Source organism: Callorhinus ursinus, unplaced genomic scaffold (genome assembly GCF_003265705.2).
Source record: "Callorhinus ursinus isolate GAN/ISIS: 27379988/994484 unplaced genomic scaffold, GSC_fseal_2.0 scaffold23, whole genome shotgun sequence".
Taxonomy (NCBI): Eukaryota; Metazoa; Chordata; class Mammalia; order Carnivora; family Otariidae; genus Callorhinus; species Callorhinus ursinus.
In genome coordinates, this window is record NW_027397085.1 from 15,783,056 (window position 1) to 15,800,209 (window position 17,154).

The 17,154-nt window shown below is 40.1% G+C and overlaps 1 protein-coding gene across 4 annotated transcripts in view; it reads left to right on the forward strand.

Moving 5' to 3' along the window:
- The window catches only part of PDE4D (phosphodiesterase 4D), a 1,488,864-nt gene that overhangs the window by 307,633 nt on the left and 1,164,077 nt on the right, over positions 1–17,154 (forward strand). For all 4 annotated transcript variants that reach the window (XM_073905442.1, XM_073905441.1, XM_073905443.1 and 1 more), the window contains exon 2: positions 3,941–3,995. The gene's annotated coding sequence lies outside the window, so the exon portion shown is untranslated. The remainder of the gene's footprint in view (positions 1–3,940; positions 3,996–17,154) is intronic.

The following is a 17,154-nucleotide window of genomic DNA, read 5'->3' on the forward strand; positions in this document are numbered from 1 at the left end:
ATGTTGTAACCTTAAAGGACACTCTTTAATTTTTTTCCCCAGTACCCTACTGATTACATAATTGAGTCCTATTCAGGGTGATGTGTGTGTGTGTTTGTGTTTGTGTGTGGTAAGGGTGCCACCATGCAAAAGCATGGATACAGGAAGTGAGGATCATTAGGTGCCATTTTGGAGGCTGACTAAAACATAGATATTTATCTCAGAGAAGTATAAGCAAATCTCCATAAAAACCTTATACAAGAATGTTCATAGTAGCTTAATTTTATTTATAATAGCCAAACTGGAACAACCCAGATGTTCATCAACAGGAGTCTGGCTAAACAGACTGTGGTATATTCACATAGTGGATATGACTCACCAATAAAAGGGAACTAACTACTAATAAATGCAGTGATATTAATAAATCTCTAAAATAGTATTCTGAGGAAAGATACATAGTCTTTGATCCCATTTATATGCAATTCTAGAATAGGCACAACTCTCTGGGTTGATATAAATCAGATCACTGGTTGCTTCTCACAGGGGTGGGGGCAAATTGAGCAGGGATGCCTACCAGGAAGCTTTCTGGGGCAATTTGTCAAAACCTATTTTGGGAATTGTTTGTCAAAACAAATTTGTCAAAACCAATTCAACAGCACGTTTATGTTCTGAAGATTTTTATGTAAATTATATCCCAATAAAAAAATACAAGGTGTAATCCAAGGGCCACAGAGAGATATACATTAGTGATACGTTATAAATGGTGAGAGAGAAATTAATTCTCAGGGGAAATATTAAAGCATGTAGTCTTAATTTTTTTAATAAGTCAAAACATAGTAATTGTAGGATGATTTTAACGATATCTTATTTTTTGGATTTATAATCCCATCATTCAGAATAATTGTTGATTGATTGATTTTTTTATTTGTCCCATCTTTTTAAACGCACTTTTGAAAAATAAGAATGTTTTGTATTTGCAATTTTATAAACTGCATGTATGTGTGTGTGGTTGGTTGGTCACAGTATAAACAGTTCTCTAGATTATTATTATTTTTTTTAAGATTTTATTTGTTTGAGAGAGAGAGAATGAGAGAGAGCACGAGAGGGAAGAGGGTCAGAGGGAGAAGCCGACTCCCTGCTGAGCAGGGAGCCCGACGTGGGACTCGATCCCGGGGCTCCAGGATCATGACCTGAGCCGAAGGCAGTCGCTTAACCAACTGAGCCACCCAGGCACCCTAGATTATTATTTTTTTTAAGATTTATTTATTTGAGAATTAGAGAGAGAGCATGAGTGGGGGAGGGGCAGAGGGAGAGAGACAGAAAGAGAGAGAAACAGACTCCCTACTGAGGGCAAAGCCTGATGCAGGGCTCAATCTCACAACCCCGAGATCATGACCTGAGTCAAAATCAAGAGTCAGATGCTTAACTGACTGAGCCACCCAAGCACCCCCCAGTTTCCTAGATTGCTGAAAACTCTTTTGGAGTATATTTTCAGTTGGACTACGGCATGATTTATGTAACTGTTCTGTTCATGATGAACATTTCGGTGGTTTCTCCTCACTGAAGGAATGAAGTGGAGTTGTACATAAAGGTTTTTTCATTAATGTTTAGTATTATTTCTTTGTCCTAGGATTTCGGAAATGTTCTAGATCAAAGCATATGATTCATATATCCATATTACTTTTTGGGGGGTTTAAATTATTGTATACATCTGCAATATATAAAAGGACATACCCTTCACTTTGGTTAGGTGCTGAGTATACCGAATGCCTTGGGCATGTGTTTATTAACCATTAGAACTGAGAAAATGGCAGTTTAGTTGAGCCTTAAAGGAGGAATAACATTTTAAATGAATATTGTGTTTCTGAAGGCAAAGATGGGGAAAGGTCATTTCTATGGGGTTCAGAGCAGGGTAAGCAAAGCTGATCAATGCCAAACTTCTGGAATTGCAAGCAGTTTGATATAAAAGCTTAGAGTACTGGTTCTCAATCTTGGCTGCATGAGAGAATCACCTGAGGGAGAGAATTTAAAAATCCCACCCTCTAGGCCTTACTCAACTAATAAACTTAGGATATATAGGGTATAAAATTCAGGCATCAGTAGTTTAAAAAACAAAAACAAAACCAAAAACTCCACAGGTGATTCCTGTGTGTCAGTAAAATTGAAAACCACCAGTAGCAGAGGGAGATGGACTGGGATAGGATGTAATTAGAGAGAAAAGTGAAAAGATGGAGACCAGATGTAGCAGGCACCATGCTGTAGGAGAAAGTGTGGACTTTCCAGGCAATTGAGCAGACGGTGTTTGTGTTCTTCCCTTGTTACCTTCACAGGGTTGATGAGGCTGGATGAGATGACTTGTGTTTTCCCCCCTTGCTACCTTGTTCTTCCTTTGTTACCTTGGAGTCCCGTGCCTCTTACGTGCAATGGTGTTGCATGACTCCAGCAAATAGGCAGCACTGGTGGGTGTTTCCTGGCAGATGGGCTGCTCTCAGGCTGCCAGAGCTCCTCCCTCTCCTCGCCAAGATCTGCAAAAGCGCCTAGGCGGTTTCACTCCACACCACGGGGGGCAAGTCCTTAAGCACTGATTGGTGATGATGGGATATAAATAATGCAGCTTCCTCTCCCTTGGTCAGGACAGTTCTGTGGGGTGATTTCTACCAGTGCACTCAAAGTAGCTTGTCTGCAAACTTTTTACCATTCAGGACAAGATGAGTTTGTGGCAGAACAGAAACCTACACACTGCTTCCTTCCCAAGGAAGTTTTTCTATTTCCTAGAAACTCTAATAAGTGACTTACACATGACTTCTAGTGTCAGTATCTGTTTCTAGGGAACTCAGTTAAAATAGGCCAGGAGCTTTGTCTTGGAAGCTAAAACCTGTGCTTCAGGAAGATCAGCCTGAGGAATCATTTAGAAAAATCAGTGGATGTAGGTGGGAAGTGAGATCGAAGACCATCATAATAGCCCATCAACCAGGGAACTCAGGAGTCACCCTGATCCATTACTCTTATTTAAAAAAATATCCTTTCCTTGCTATTTTCAGCACCCCTGCTTTAGTTTAGACCCTCATTATTTTTGAGGTTTAGAGTCACTGGTCTGTTTCAAGAGGTAAAACTCAAGGATCTTGCCAATATATCAGTGGAGATGGACTAGAAATGGTAGGTTCCTCAGAATTTGTAAACTAAAATTTCCTTGGTGGAATGTATATTTTTTTGCATTTAGCTTTCAGAGCTCAGACTGATTTCTAAATTTTATCTGTAAGGAAACTATGGTATACCTCAAATATCTGATTCAGGCATGTAATTAAAGCTCTCAGACCCTCGTTTTTCTCACTTTCTGAATGAGGAAGAAGAATTCAATTACTCCTATGGCCCCTTCCAGTTCTATAATGTTATATTCAACAGTGGTTGCTAGATTATGTCCGTGAGAACAGCATAAAACAGATGATTCCAGTAGCAGTTGTCACTTCTCAAAACAAATTGACAAAAATCATACAGTCATTTTAAGAACAATTCTGCAGGAAGCTAACCTTTGCCCATTTTTCTTAATGATATGTTTACGGCTTTTAACTTTGCTTTGGAAATAGGAAACCATCTAATTGGGTTGATAAGGTCAGCGTGCAGGAGGTTTGGAAAGAGATTGGATAATATTTGTGCATGTGTATATTTGTCTAGACATGCTTTTTGTCATGTTTATTGTACTTTAATGATTAGCTAGAAATAACAAGGCTCCTGTATATTCTTTTATTAATGCTCTGTCATTTATGGATTATTCTAAGGTAATTTGAAAATACAGAGAAAATATAATTATTTGAGGGTGCTTTTGGAAGAGGTGGATATATTTATAAAATTAAATAGTAATTTAATAACACAGTACTCCTCAAAACAGAGTTTGCCCGGTATCTATAGTTCACAGGGTTGATGAGGCTGAATGAGATGACTTGTGTTTTCCCCTGTTTTCAAGGAGCAGAGACATTCAACTTGGGGTGAGTTTGTGGATCAAGAAAGGTGATTTAACAGTGAGTAAATTATTTCTCCTCATCACTTTATCACACCCTGTCCCCAAACAACCCTGAAATATGTAAATACTTTCTAGATTCTGTTGTGTTACACAACTTACCTAGGCAGAAATGTGAACTTCTGTTAACACAGATACTCCATTAGAAATGATCTCAATTCTATTTCCTTTTGGGCTTCTATGTTTTTGAGCCTTCAAAGATAACTTTAAAAATGATAAGCCATAGAGAATTAGGGTATGTTTGTAGCATTTTGTTCATTTTTTTCTCCTTAAATGAGGTATCATAGAGAGGAAAATACATAAATCTTCAGTGTACAGCTCATTGATTTTTTAAATATGCATATACTTGTACGACCACTGCCAGGTCTAAGATAGAAAGCAAGGTTTAAAAACTGTCCCTCTTGCCAATTCCTTTTCTACCCAGTTAATTTTCTTCCATGTAGTCATTACCACCATTCTTGCTTCTCTCACCATAGCTTGGTTTTGCCTGTTTTTTGCTGTGTAGTAGTTGATGTTTTGGATATATTATTCTCCTCTTGATGGTTATTTGCTTTATTTTCATTTTTCAGATATTATGGATGTCTGCTGTTTTTTTTTATTATGTTAATCACCATACATTACATCATGAGTTTTTGATGTAGTGTTCCATGATTTATTGTTTGCATATAACACCCAGTGCTCCATGCAGAACGTGCCCTCTTTAATACCCATCACCAGGCTAACCCATCCCCCCACCCTCCTCCCCTCTAGAATCCTCAGTTTGTTTCTCAGAGTCCATAGTCTCTCATGGTTTGTCTCCCCCTTCGATTAATGTATTATTTGCTTCGGAGGTACAGGTCTGTGATTCAACAGTCTTACACAATTCACAGGATGTCTGCTGGTTTTTTGATGGCCATATGTACTCATTCTTTTTTTGGTAGGTAGAACTGGAATTAGGCTTGCATGTTCATAAGGTAGGAATAATTTAGCTTTAGTCCTTGCTGCCAAATGTTTTTCCAAAGAGGTAGTGCCAGTTTTCCTTCCTACCAGCAGTGTATGATGAGAGCCGTCATTCCTCTGCATTTGTGCCAATATGTTGTATTGTGAGTGTTTTTAATTTTAGCCACTCTGGTGAATGTGTGGTAGTATGTCATTATAGTTTTAGTATTCATTTTCCTGATGAATAATGATGTTGAGTACCTCTTCATATACATATTGCCCTTTTTGAAGCCTCCTTTATGAAATCCTGTTCAAGTATTTTAGCTATTAATTATCTTTTTGTTACTGCCTTATGTTTATGTATTCTGATAAATATGTGAATATGCTTTCTTTTGATGAATGGAAGTTCTTAATTTTAATGAAGTCTAAATGATCACTATTTCTTCTATGGTTCTTGCTTTTTGTGTGTGTGTATGTGTGTGTGTTTTTTAAGATTGATTTATTTATTTGAGAGAGAGAGAGAGAAAGTGAGCATGAGCAGAAGGAGGGGCAGAGGGAGAGAGAATCTCAAGCAGACTCCCTGCTGAGAGTGGAGCCCAATGGGGGGCTTGATCGCACCACCCTGAGATCATGACCTGAGCCAAAATCAGGAGTCTTACGCTTCACCAACTGAGCCACCCAGGTGCCCCTGTGTTCTGTTTTCATATGTGATTTGAAAACTCAGTTTCCACAAAATGTATTCAACTAGACAAACCTTGGGCTTGTTTTTAAATATAACTGTGGCATAGTGGAACATATTTTGGATTTTATGAAGAGCTAGGTGTCCTGTCTTTCCAATGACTAAGTAGGAACTTTAGGCAATATTCTTAATCCTTTAAGTCTTTTTTGTCATTCATAATGTGTTATCTTAGTCAAGACTCTCAGTTGCAAGTGGCAGAAGATAAGCTCGCTCAAGGAGGAAAAGCTGATCTGGATGGAGGGTAGATCCTAGAATCAGAATAGTTACCTAAACCATTGTTGTTTGTACTTATATTCATATATATATATGTTTGTATTTATATTCATATATATATATATTTATATTCGTATATGTGTGTGTGTATATATATATGACCTCTATATATATGAGACCTTAGGGGCCCGTCATCACCATGACATTCTTATCTCTGCTTTTTTCCCCTCTGTGTTGGCCTCTTTCTCACTGACAGTAGACAGGTTTTATGTAGTAGGAAACATGGCAGCTGGTACCTCCAGGCTTACAGTTCTCCAGCTGAACATCTCAAAAGGAAATAAAAGTGTCTTTCTGTCCCATTTACTTAGGTATATAATAATCATAGTGAAAGATTCTGGGTAGTCCTGAGTCATCTGTCTACCTATGTGAACAAAGAGGAGGGAAAAACCATTATTATTAACCCCAGGATGAAGTCAAGAAGGGAATGGTTCACACAAAGAAGTTATGCTATTGCCAAGAGAAGAGAGATGAGGTGCTGGGCAGACACAAATAGTGGATATATACTACAAAGGGAGTAAAAATGCCTGACTTACAAGAGTTGGTTGTTGCAAGCCTTCATCAGAGAGTTACTTGAAAGTACCTAGTACAATGCTTATTTGTTGAAGTATGAATATGGGAATCTCAAGAACTTTTTTCTTCTGCTCTTAGAACTGAAGCTGTAGAGAGGATCATGGCAGGCCTAAGCAAAGTCAGGGATCTAAGTTGCTGTTCTAGGCTCTTATTTGGAAGTGGTTTTCAAGGATTTTCAAGGTCACCTGTGGATCTCTAGATTACACAGGTCAGAACAGAGCTCTGCTTTCATTCTTTCTGCTAGTCCAGAGAGAGTCTCCTCATGTTAAAATAGGGGGCTCAGAACCTCCCAAGTTTTCATCCCCCAAATACATTGTTTTAGTCATTCACTGCTTAGCCCCTCTCCTTTCCAAAGTTTTTCCAACACAGGTGTAGAATTTTTAGGGCGATAGCAATAGCATTTAAATCATTGATAAATGTGGAAGATAAACAACATGGTTGCTTTTGACCATTGCCACCTGGAATATTTGTAGCAATAAACACTTCTTAGGTCATTCATTCTCTCGTCAATCCATATTCCATCCATAAAATATTTTGGGGGATCTATGGTTTTCAAACTTTCATGTGCATCAGGATCCCTTGGAAGGTTTACTAAGCTACCGATTGCTGGGCCCTACCTTCATGAGTGCATGATTCCATAGGTCTGGGATGGGCCCCAAATTAGCATTTCTAACAAGTTCCTGGTGTTGTGCTGTTGTTACTTGTCCAGGGGCCACATTTTAGGAACTAGATAGAAGATACATTCCCCCCAATTTAGGTTTAATAAGACTCTTCTTACCTCCTATTTTAACTCAGTAGGGAAACTTGTAATTTGAAGAAAACTTATTTACCTTGCAAAATAAAGAGCCCTTATTATAAAAACAAAAATAATTGCTTCCCAATTAACTTTTGCAGTTCTGATTTGTTTGAGGGTTGTGGTGAAAGTAGACCCATATATTAAATTAATTTCTTGGAGGTCATACAATTTGTAGAGGAAACAAAAATAATACCCTCATAAATAGCTATAAGGATAACTCATAGGGAGAGTTGCAAGGAACCTTCACCTCTGCTCTAAAATTCCTTATCTCTTCAGCCTAATAGGAGGATTTTCTGGTTTGCTTTTTTGTTTTTCTTTTCCTTTTGTGTCCTTGCTGTGTGTGTACCAGGAATCAGATGTCCCCAAATGGCATTTGTAACTGAAATTAAAAAGGGTGATGTTAAATTCTGTCACCTCCAGACTTGGTCACCAAATGAGTCATGGGAACCACCACACAGGACTGAGTGACACTGCTCTCCTTCCGTCAGCCATAACTGAGGAATGCGGTTAGCCCACCTTAGAAATGAAAGTCTGGAAGCAAGGATTTGCTCCTGCTGTTGTTGTTGTTGTCATTGTTGTTGTTTTGGTAGCCATGTTGAGTCAGTCTTGGCAAACAGGAGACGGTGCTGAGAGTGGCGTGGAGGAGAGTGCAAGTTCAGATTCCACAGCAGTGCCTGCCGCTGGTGATGGCTTTGTTCCCATTTCAGAGGATGGAAATTTAAGTGTTGCTGGCCTTGAGGACGTCTGCGGCTTAGAGATTTTGCTTCAGACGTTTTCTTTCTTCCTCAAAGCCTTTGAGTTTTAAATGTCTTCTGTGAAGTCCAACTGTTTGTGATGTGGTGTTTTCTTCCTTCTAAGTTTGTATTATGGGTCAGCAAAGGCAGCTGCCTTCTGTCTAGGTACTGAAGGGCCATGCGCCGTGGTTAAAACACCCATCATCGATGGTGATGGTGTAGCCTCCCTGCTGATGTCACTCTTTCAGGCCCCCCCAGTCTGCACTTTGGCACTTAACAAATAAGCTTGAACTCTTCTCCAAGTACGGAGAAGAATGGCCTCATTAAATGCTGTCTGGTAGTTACACTCAATTCATTGTTATTAAGGTGATGAAGAGGTCTCTGCCCATCACCTTACTCTGAGGTAACACGTGTGGGGTACTTCCATTCAAAGAAGGAATTCTCTAAGTTACATAAGCCTATAAAATGTAAAGCATTGAGGATAAGAGAAGAGAGAGATTGTCCAAGTAGTCTGTTGCCTTTCTGTGAATTTAAGGGAGAGAATGGAAGTGTGGACTGGGTTATGGACTAGAATGGAGGTTATGTGGATGTGAAGAAATAGCTGAAGTTTCCTTGTGTTGGCATGATGACAGTGATGGTGGGTGGTGTTGGAGAGCACTCCTGAAGCTAGGTAAGGAGTGATACTAATAAAGTCTTCATGGGTATGTACTGCCTTTTCAAAGCAGAAACATTTTATTTCAGATCTTATCATTTCTCCCAGGAGATGGAGCTGAAGGAAAATGGATTTAAGCCTCTGTAACGTTTCATAAATTGAGGGAAGATTTAATTCCCATTCTGTTCATTTAAGTGTTATATACTATGATAGGCTTGGGGAAACCTAGAAAAATTCACTCTCTGTGCCCTCAATGAATTTCAGTTAGAGTGGAAAGATAAACATGAAAACAAAAATTATAATCTAGTAACCTGATAATTCTAAAGTGTCAAGCATCAGGTCCTGTGGTGCCTCCAAACAGGTGCCTACTCTCTCTGGAGGAGTCTCTGAATGCTGCCAGGACATTTGCCAGGCAATCAAGGGGCAGAGGGAGATGCAGGAAAAGAGAGGAACATTTGCTATTGACAGAGGCTGAGGGAGGACGGACCTGTCAGTGTGTCAAAGTGTCAAGAGGAAACTGGCAGGAGATAAAGCTACCCTGGACAGTAGTGGCTGTGGAGCTCATGGTCTTACTGGCTGTGGAGAAAGTTTCACATTTTATCCTGTTGTCAGTGGGAAGAACTCTAGAGAAATCGGGTGGCAAATACTCCATCTAGCGTTTTCTAGAACTGCGAAAGCACTGGAAGGCCTGGAGAGGTGGGCTTCCAGAAATGACTCCCAAAGCCAGACAGTGCAAGAGGTCTGATGAGGTAGCAGGAGACTGCTGCTGAGCCTTTGGAGTTCAAGAGTACACATTGTGGCTGTACTTTTGGACATAGGAGGTTGCCACACCTGTCACTGCCACACGTCTTCAGATGCCATGGTGTCATTGAGTCCACACAGGGACACCGCATTTTCTTACCTGTTGGCCAACAGCAGCAAGGCAAGTAATAGGAAACTAGCCCCCGGATGAAACCAAAGGAGGGAAAATGGAGAGAAGAGAAGCAGCTGAGAACAGAAACACAGAGCATGCGCCCTTGAGGGACAGCTGGGGAAACAAAGAAGGAATGGCCCCAGTGTTGGTTAGGAGAAGGACTAAGAGAGTGTGGCATTATGGTGACCAAGAAAGGAGAAAAGCTAAGGAAGAAGGATGTGGATAACTGTGAAAATGCTAAATGCTATATTGATTATCAAATTTTTTTTTCAATTTTTGATCATCAGTTTTTTAAAAAGTTAACGTGGGACTCCAACTCACAACCCTGAGATCAGTTATATGCTCTTCTGACCGAGCCAGCCAGGCTCCCCAATCATCATTTTTTTTAATGAGATCTTTTCAAGGACAAACATTTTGTTTATCTCTAAATTAGGCAAGGCTTTCTTTGCAAAGAACAGAAAATCAACTTGAAGTAATTTAAGCAAAAACTGAATTTATTGACTCATCATTTTAAGTCAAGTGGGAACAGATCTAGTCACAGGTGTTTAAATGGTGTCACTCGGCTCAGCGTGTCTCTCACCGCCTCTTTTGGCTTTGCTTGCTCGCCCTCTATATTGGCAACATTGTCAGGCAGGCTCTTTCCACGAAACTAGGAAAAATAATGGACTCTGGAAAGGAGGCTTATCTCTTGCTTACCAGTCATTCTACAAAGTAGAGACTCTTTTGCTCTTCCAGGATCCCCACATTGAGTGTCAGGGTACAGATTTATTAGTCTCTCATGGGTCATGTGCCTCTTACTGTACCAGTCACTTGCAGCCTCCTGGATCTCTGATTGGTCATGTCTGGGTTACATGCCCACCCCTGTTGGTGGAAGGGCATATGTTCTGCCCCATGTCAAATGAAACCTTCCCCCGCCCCCCCACCGAGAATCATCAGAAGTTAAGATTTTTGTATGCAGGAAAGAGAGAAGGGATACCAGGTTTGCAGATTAACCAGAGTCTCTGACTTGGCAGTCCTGGGTGAAAGGTGAATGGGTTTGTCTCAGAATTCACAAACCATTTCTATTCTATTCTGTTCTGTTAGAAGCCAGTCATTAAATCCAGCCCACAGTTCCATGTGAGAGTAATTATATTTTTGGAATGTGTGGCTTGAAAAATATATAATGACAAAAAGTCACTATGAATTTAATGACGCTTAAAAATGAATTTGTTTTATAAATTCATGATAGTTTTTACATACATTTTATCTTACATACATTTAAAAAATGATGTTTATGGTGACAGAAGTAATGCTTGGGGAACTTATGGATTTGTGAACCTGTTTCAGTCACTCTGACGTCCCCAAAACACAAATAAATTTCATGCCTTGAAGTCAAGTTAATCATGGAGTCCACGGGTAACCTAAGCATAATTTCAGGGACTACTAAATATATTAAATAAAGGAATGTTCAGGCATTGTTACAGGATTCATATTCATTTAGTTTTTGGAGTATTAGTATTAAATGCTGCACCATCAAGGTGGGTGATGTTACTAGGACCCAAATAACTCGTCTAAAAACTAGACAAAAATGACCTGCCAAATGTAGGTGGGAGTGCCGGAAGCACATACATTACACAATAAGTACATTTTTTTAGTTCTTTTTCTAAAGTGCTCCTTTCTGTTTTCAACCCTTTAGTGTGTATATGGTAGCAAATCTGGGGAAAAAAAGTTTAACATAATAATATGGAATGAGGAAATTACATTTATATGTATATGTACTTATGTATATATGTGTTTTATATCTTTGTGTGTGGCATATATGGGTGTGTGTATGTGTATATACATATACACGCAAGATTTCTAAAGGAAGTAGCTTTCCCTTCAGGACAACTGAGAGACCTGTGCCATGTGCCTTGGATCTGTCCCCAGTCTGCTGTGACGGGGCTCCTGGGTGCATTAGTTCTGTCTGCAAAATGGAGGCTGCTTGACCTGTCTTCTTCCTGCCTCGAGGGAAGCGATCAAGGTCCACACATACGGCTTCGTGTCCGCTGATAGAGAACTGCCTCCAGGGCATCTGCGGGCTATTACTGAGTGGTCCCTGAGTGCAGAGAATTACATCAGGTGCAGCGTTTCCGGAATGACAGTTTTGTTACTGGTCTGCACGATTTTCTGGTGCTGGGAGGGCTCCTGTGCGGTGTTAGCAGGGCCCCAGGGTCGGGGAATCAGCACTGAGTTGGAGGAGAGCAGCAGGTGCGCAAGGCCCTTCCCACGGCCGCCTGCCGGGCCCTGCCTGCGCAGCCGCCAGCCGTGGGTGTGCCCCCACTGCTCCCCGTGGGCCGCTTGCCGAGGCCCAGCCTCCCCCACCTGTGCCAAGCAGCGGCCATTAGAAATGCAACTATCTGAAGCAGACACACCAAAGTGAAACTGGTCTTGGTTCCCGAGGCCGCCCTGTAATCCTTCGGACATTCTAGTCGCCTAGAAAATCGTATGCCGTAATCTAGTTTTTCTGTAAAAGAAAGGCAAAACAAGAGAATAACCCCAAAGAAGCCCTATAAAAATGATACTGTGCTGTGAAGTATTTGCAGTGAGGTTTGAAATGGTCTTTGAAACAGTCATTTTGGTTTCATGGACACTTAACCAAATAGCTTCTAATTACCTCTTTTTTGGGGGGGTCTCTTCTCAAGTATAGATCCTTCTGTTTATAGGGAACGGCTTTTTACTGTCTTGCTAACTTGTCAGAGGAGTAGGTCTAGAGTAGTTGGCTTCCTGACGGTATCCACTTTCGTTCTCCCTGTTTTAAGAACCTAATGTTTTATGTGTTTTGTTACTTTGCTGTTTCACATTTTAAATTTAATTCTATAATTTTATGAGGCTGTATATCTTTTAACATTGAGGTTTAAAAAAAGCTTTGTTTTTTTTTTTTAACACAAGGAACATCTCTTCTTAGAGGTCAATGAAAATCCTGAGGGTTTCTCCTTACCTTTTTTCAGTTCTGTTTCTCTTTGCCCGAGTTACTGGATTTAGGAAAACCCTAAAAATTGATGTAACTTGTCACGATTAGCAGTTTTACTAAAACTCTGGTTGAATTCAGATCAGATTGGGTACATTTGTGGAGTTGTTAAGGAAACCGGCAGTATTACTTATTTTCCACAAGTGAGAAGCTACATTGACATTTATGGCTTCTAAGTATGAATCTCAAAACTTGCACTTGCTATACATTTGAACTGCTGTGCATTTTCTTTTGTTCTGAGTGCATTTTACCTTATAGCTGCAAAAGTCAGGAAATAATTACAAGTAAGTGAGTTACTTACTCAGGAAGATTTCTGATCATGTTACAGTAGCTTTGATTAAATTCTCAAGGAAGGTAATTGTAGCAAGAGGTTCCCAACTTAAAGCAAACACTTCATTAGGTTCAAGATAATTAAAGTTTATGTCTGCAATTTTTGTCTCTCTCCCTCTGTCTGTCTCCCCCAATTTCTTTTTTTTCCATCTCTGTCCTTCCGTCTCTCCTCTTTCTTCCCCTCCCGCCTTCTAGCACTGTGTCTCATCTGCCAGTCTAAGTGCAGTAACCTCTAAACCCATCTCAGGAAATAAATGCTATGTCCAAACTGCTTTGTAGGAAAAAAAAAAATCCCACCGTAAAATGATATTGAGGGAATTGCCACCATAAGGTAACAGTGACATTTCCCCACCCCGGGACATTACCAACCGGGGTTGTTTCTCTATTTTATATAATACCATACAACAACAGGCAGTTTGCTAGGTTGAAACGCTGACAGAATTTTAGTGTTTTTGTTTTTTAGGTGAGTGCCAAAATTGTCAACAGGAAGCCTTTCTAAAATCCAGATTGTTACCTGGAGGGAAAACAATGACATGGCCATGTTTTTAATCTTTCAATGGTATGATTATCTTGGGTCATCACAGGGAAATGGGAGGCTTCATATCCTTAGGAATTTCCTTATTAATTACGTAAAGTATAAGGGTTCTAGTGCACAAGAGGGGGCAAACCAGGTGCCCAGGCCATTAACACTAATTAAGAAAAATACTTTGCTTTGGGGAAAACAGGCTTTCTAATGGCTCTTGGCAGGATTATCTGACTCTAGATGGAGGTTTCCAGCACAGATTTCTCTTCCTGGAGTCAGTGAAAATGAATCCAGCCAGACTGGCTTTATATCAGTGGATAGAAAGGGGAGGAGAACAGAAATTGGTTTTAATTTATAAACCTCAAGTTGCCTTTTCCTTCACTATTTTATGATCATCACTGGCTGCCTAACCCCAGTGAGGTGGGCTTCCTGCAGACACCATCTGTCCTTGCTGGCACCTTCTGCCCTGTTGGCACCTTCTGTAAGCTGGATAGTGAGTGTCCTCTCAGTTCTAGTATAGCGATTTTCAAAGGGTGGCTGGTAGTGTGACTAGCTGATGATGCACTCTGATGCATTGATGATGTTCATTCCTACCATCGCTGTATTTATTTTTACTTTATTATCTCCTTCATGGTTGCTACATGTTAGTATATTATGGGAGAGGTGATTCTTAGGCTGGGTATTGGAAGCAGCCATTGAAAATTGGGCAGCACCAGAAGGATAAATCTGGTTGTTGCCATGTTGGAGCTTGGTGCCATTGTCTGCCTCTTCCATGACTTCTGTGTCCTCTCTGGGCCGGCCACAGTCCTGCTGTACCTTCCTGCTTTACAAGGGCCATAGACCCAGAGATCTGCCATAGTATGCCTTACATGGGTCCTGCAGCACTGTTACCTCTCTGAGCTCATGTCAGCCCTTCAGTCCCTGGCTCACTCAGCCCCTGACTGAGCCTCAGACACACCAGGGTACTGCCAGATACTTAGAGGGCTCCCTCTTGCACCTCCTTCAGGCTTTTACTCAAATGCTATCTTCTCAGAAAATCTCTTCTGGGGCATTCTGTCTAAAATTGCAGTTCCTGACCCTTCATACACGTTTTGTTTTTGTCCTTGCATGTATCACCATTGCACATAATATCTTAATCATTAATTTTTTGTGTTACTTGTATGTTATTTATACATTAATCCATTATCTGTCTTCTTCCTCTAGAATATAAGGTAAATGAACATACGGATTTGGTCTTTTTGTTCACCGCTGTATTCCCAATGCCCAGAGCATTGCTTAGCACTTAGCAGATGCCTGGTAAATACTTTTTTTCTAAAGAACAGATGAACGGATGGAAGCCCCATCTCGATATATCTATTTCTTAATTGGAGTCTCCATAAACATAGCAGAGAAACTATTCTAACTTTCCCCCATTTAAATTTGGGGTCAAATTCAGTATACTTATTCATTTATGAAACCATTTGGAATGAGCGGTAGTTCTAGATTTATGTTGATTATACCAAAATAAGATCAGACCATCGAATGATGAAATACAAAGTGTGATTGTTGTGTATTTGGAACGTTCCATGTAACAGCTTTGTCTAAAGATCAGAGTCTTATTTGTAATTCATTTTTAAATATTTGTAAAATATTGAAATGGCTTATTAGGGAAAGAATTGGTGTTTACTAAGTGATTTCTATATATTAATCACTTTTCATACATAACCTAATTTAATTCTTATAAAAACAATGTAACTAATGTGTTTCTGTTCCTATTTGAAATGAGATTTCGAGTGTCTGTGATCACCCAAGCCTTCAGAAATAATAAGAGAGAAGACCTGATCTTTACAATTTATGCTACAAAATAAGGATTTCTGTGAGAAAACAAACCAATAAATTAGATCACCTCCCATTAATTTAACTTCTGTTGGCTGAATATACCTCTTAAAGGAGCGCTCTGCCATGTCCTTCACCTGCTAAGAGTCTGCACTGGTTTCCTGTTGTATCATGCCCCAATGGCACCCAACGTCCCACATAATCTCCTTTCCACTTAATGATCCCAGGCTATTTCCCTCTAGTCCTTGTAACGTACCCTCTGTTCTGGTAGAGAAGATTTTCTTCTTGCCTGCCACCCTTTACCCATTATGTACCTATTTACTAGTTTCTGCCCCATCTTCAGTGACTCCATGTCTATTTCCCCTGTGCTAGTCCTTTTGGGCATGAATGCCATTCCCTTTCTTTAATGTTCATCCATGCACTTAACACTTTGAAAGATCTACTTGAAAACTGTACACTTTATTTTTCATGATCCTAGACTACAACAGTTTCTCTCATTTTTCTTAATTACTTTTGAACTTATTAGCTGTCCCACGCAATGTTTTAAGCTCTAATTATAGACTGTAGTGTTCTGTAATTGTTTCTAGTGTCCACCTGGTACTCTGAACAAGATAGTGTTTAAAGAGATTTATGTCTTACACTTTTTTCCCCCCTCCCTTCAATACTTCCTAGGGTAGATGTTACACCTTTGGGAGATGCTCAACAAATACTTGGCTTTTCATTCTGAATATTTATTGAGTCCTGCTTGAAATGATGACACCATTTGAGGAGAGAGAGCAAAATGTGGTTTATCGAACATGGTTTCTTCCAATTGCAATCCAATATCAGCTCTATGCATCTTGTGTATAGATATATTTTTGAAAAGTCACTGTTAGATTTTGCTTCCCTTTCATGATATCTGAAATTTGAATATCAGCTTCCACATTGTGAAATGTTTGCATAAAGTAATTTTGAGAACTTTGGGTAAAAGGCATAATGTAGATTCAACATCTTCATCTTCAGAAAGCAAAATAAAAATGCTAATGCTTGGAAATTTCAGAACAAAGCACAAGAAATCTTGGATAAATGGTGAGGCCAAAGAAGTCATTGTTCCATTTCTAAGGTACTACTAAAGGTTGGGAAATGTGTCCTTTGAAGCATCTATTTTCTTTTTCCACATGGCCTTGTGTTACCATAAACACTTGGCTGTTTCCTTGCAGGAGAAGCCTATAGCATTAAAGGTAGTTGGGATGGATTTGAACTTGTGAGGTAACACTGAACACTTAACTAATATAAGGTTAGAGGTACCCAAAGCGATGAAAGATCTGCAGGTGATTTCAAATCAGGTGTTACACTGCAAATCCTTCTTTTTGGCAAGATGAGTCTTACAACAGTGCACCACACCAGTGAATGTGTTTTGGCAGAAAGAAAAGAAGCCGAGAGGTTCTGGGTGTAGAGGAAGCATTGTCTCATACACTCAAGTGTAATTTCTTAGTATAGAATTGTACCATGTTTGGATGTACCTCACTTACGGGCATGAATGAAATGTTGTACTGTTTGTCCAGTTTTTAAAATGAAGTGCAGTCCTAGTTCCTACCCTGCACGACCTTTTCAGGGTATTCTGGAGATTGGAACGGGCGCACATCCTCTAGCTTGAGAAACTTTCTCTGTTGTTTCCCTCTGAGTGCGAGCTTCAGCTTAGTGGACAGTCGTGGGTCACATTGGGGGAATTTTCAAACTGTGTGCTGCCGGAATCTGGAAATAGGATCTGTTCCAAGAAGGACAGGTGCCACGGGTAGAGACAGGAGGACATTGTGCTGGTTTGCAAGCAGAACAGTGTACTCCAAGAGGGGTGACGTGTGGTAGGTGGCACAGCCAAGGGCCTGCAGAGGCTCACAGGTGGCTCCCCACAGGCTGGCAGAGCACAGC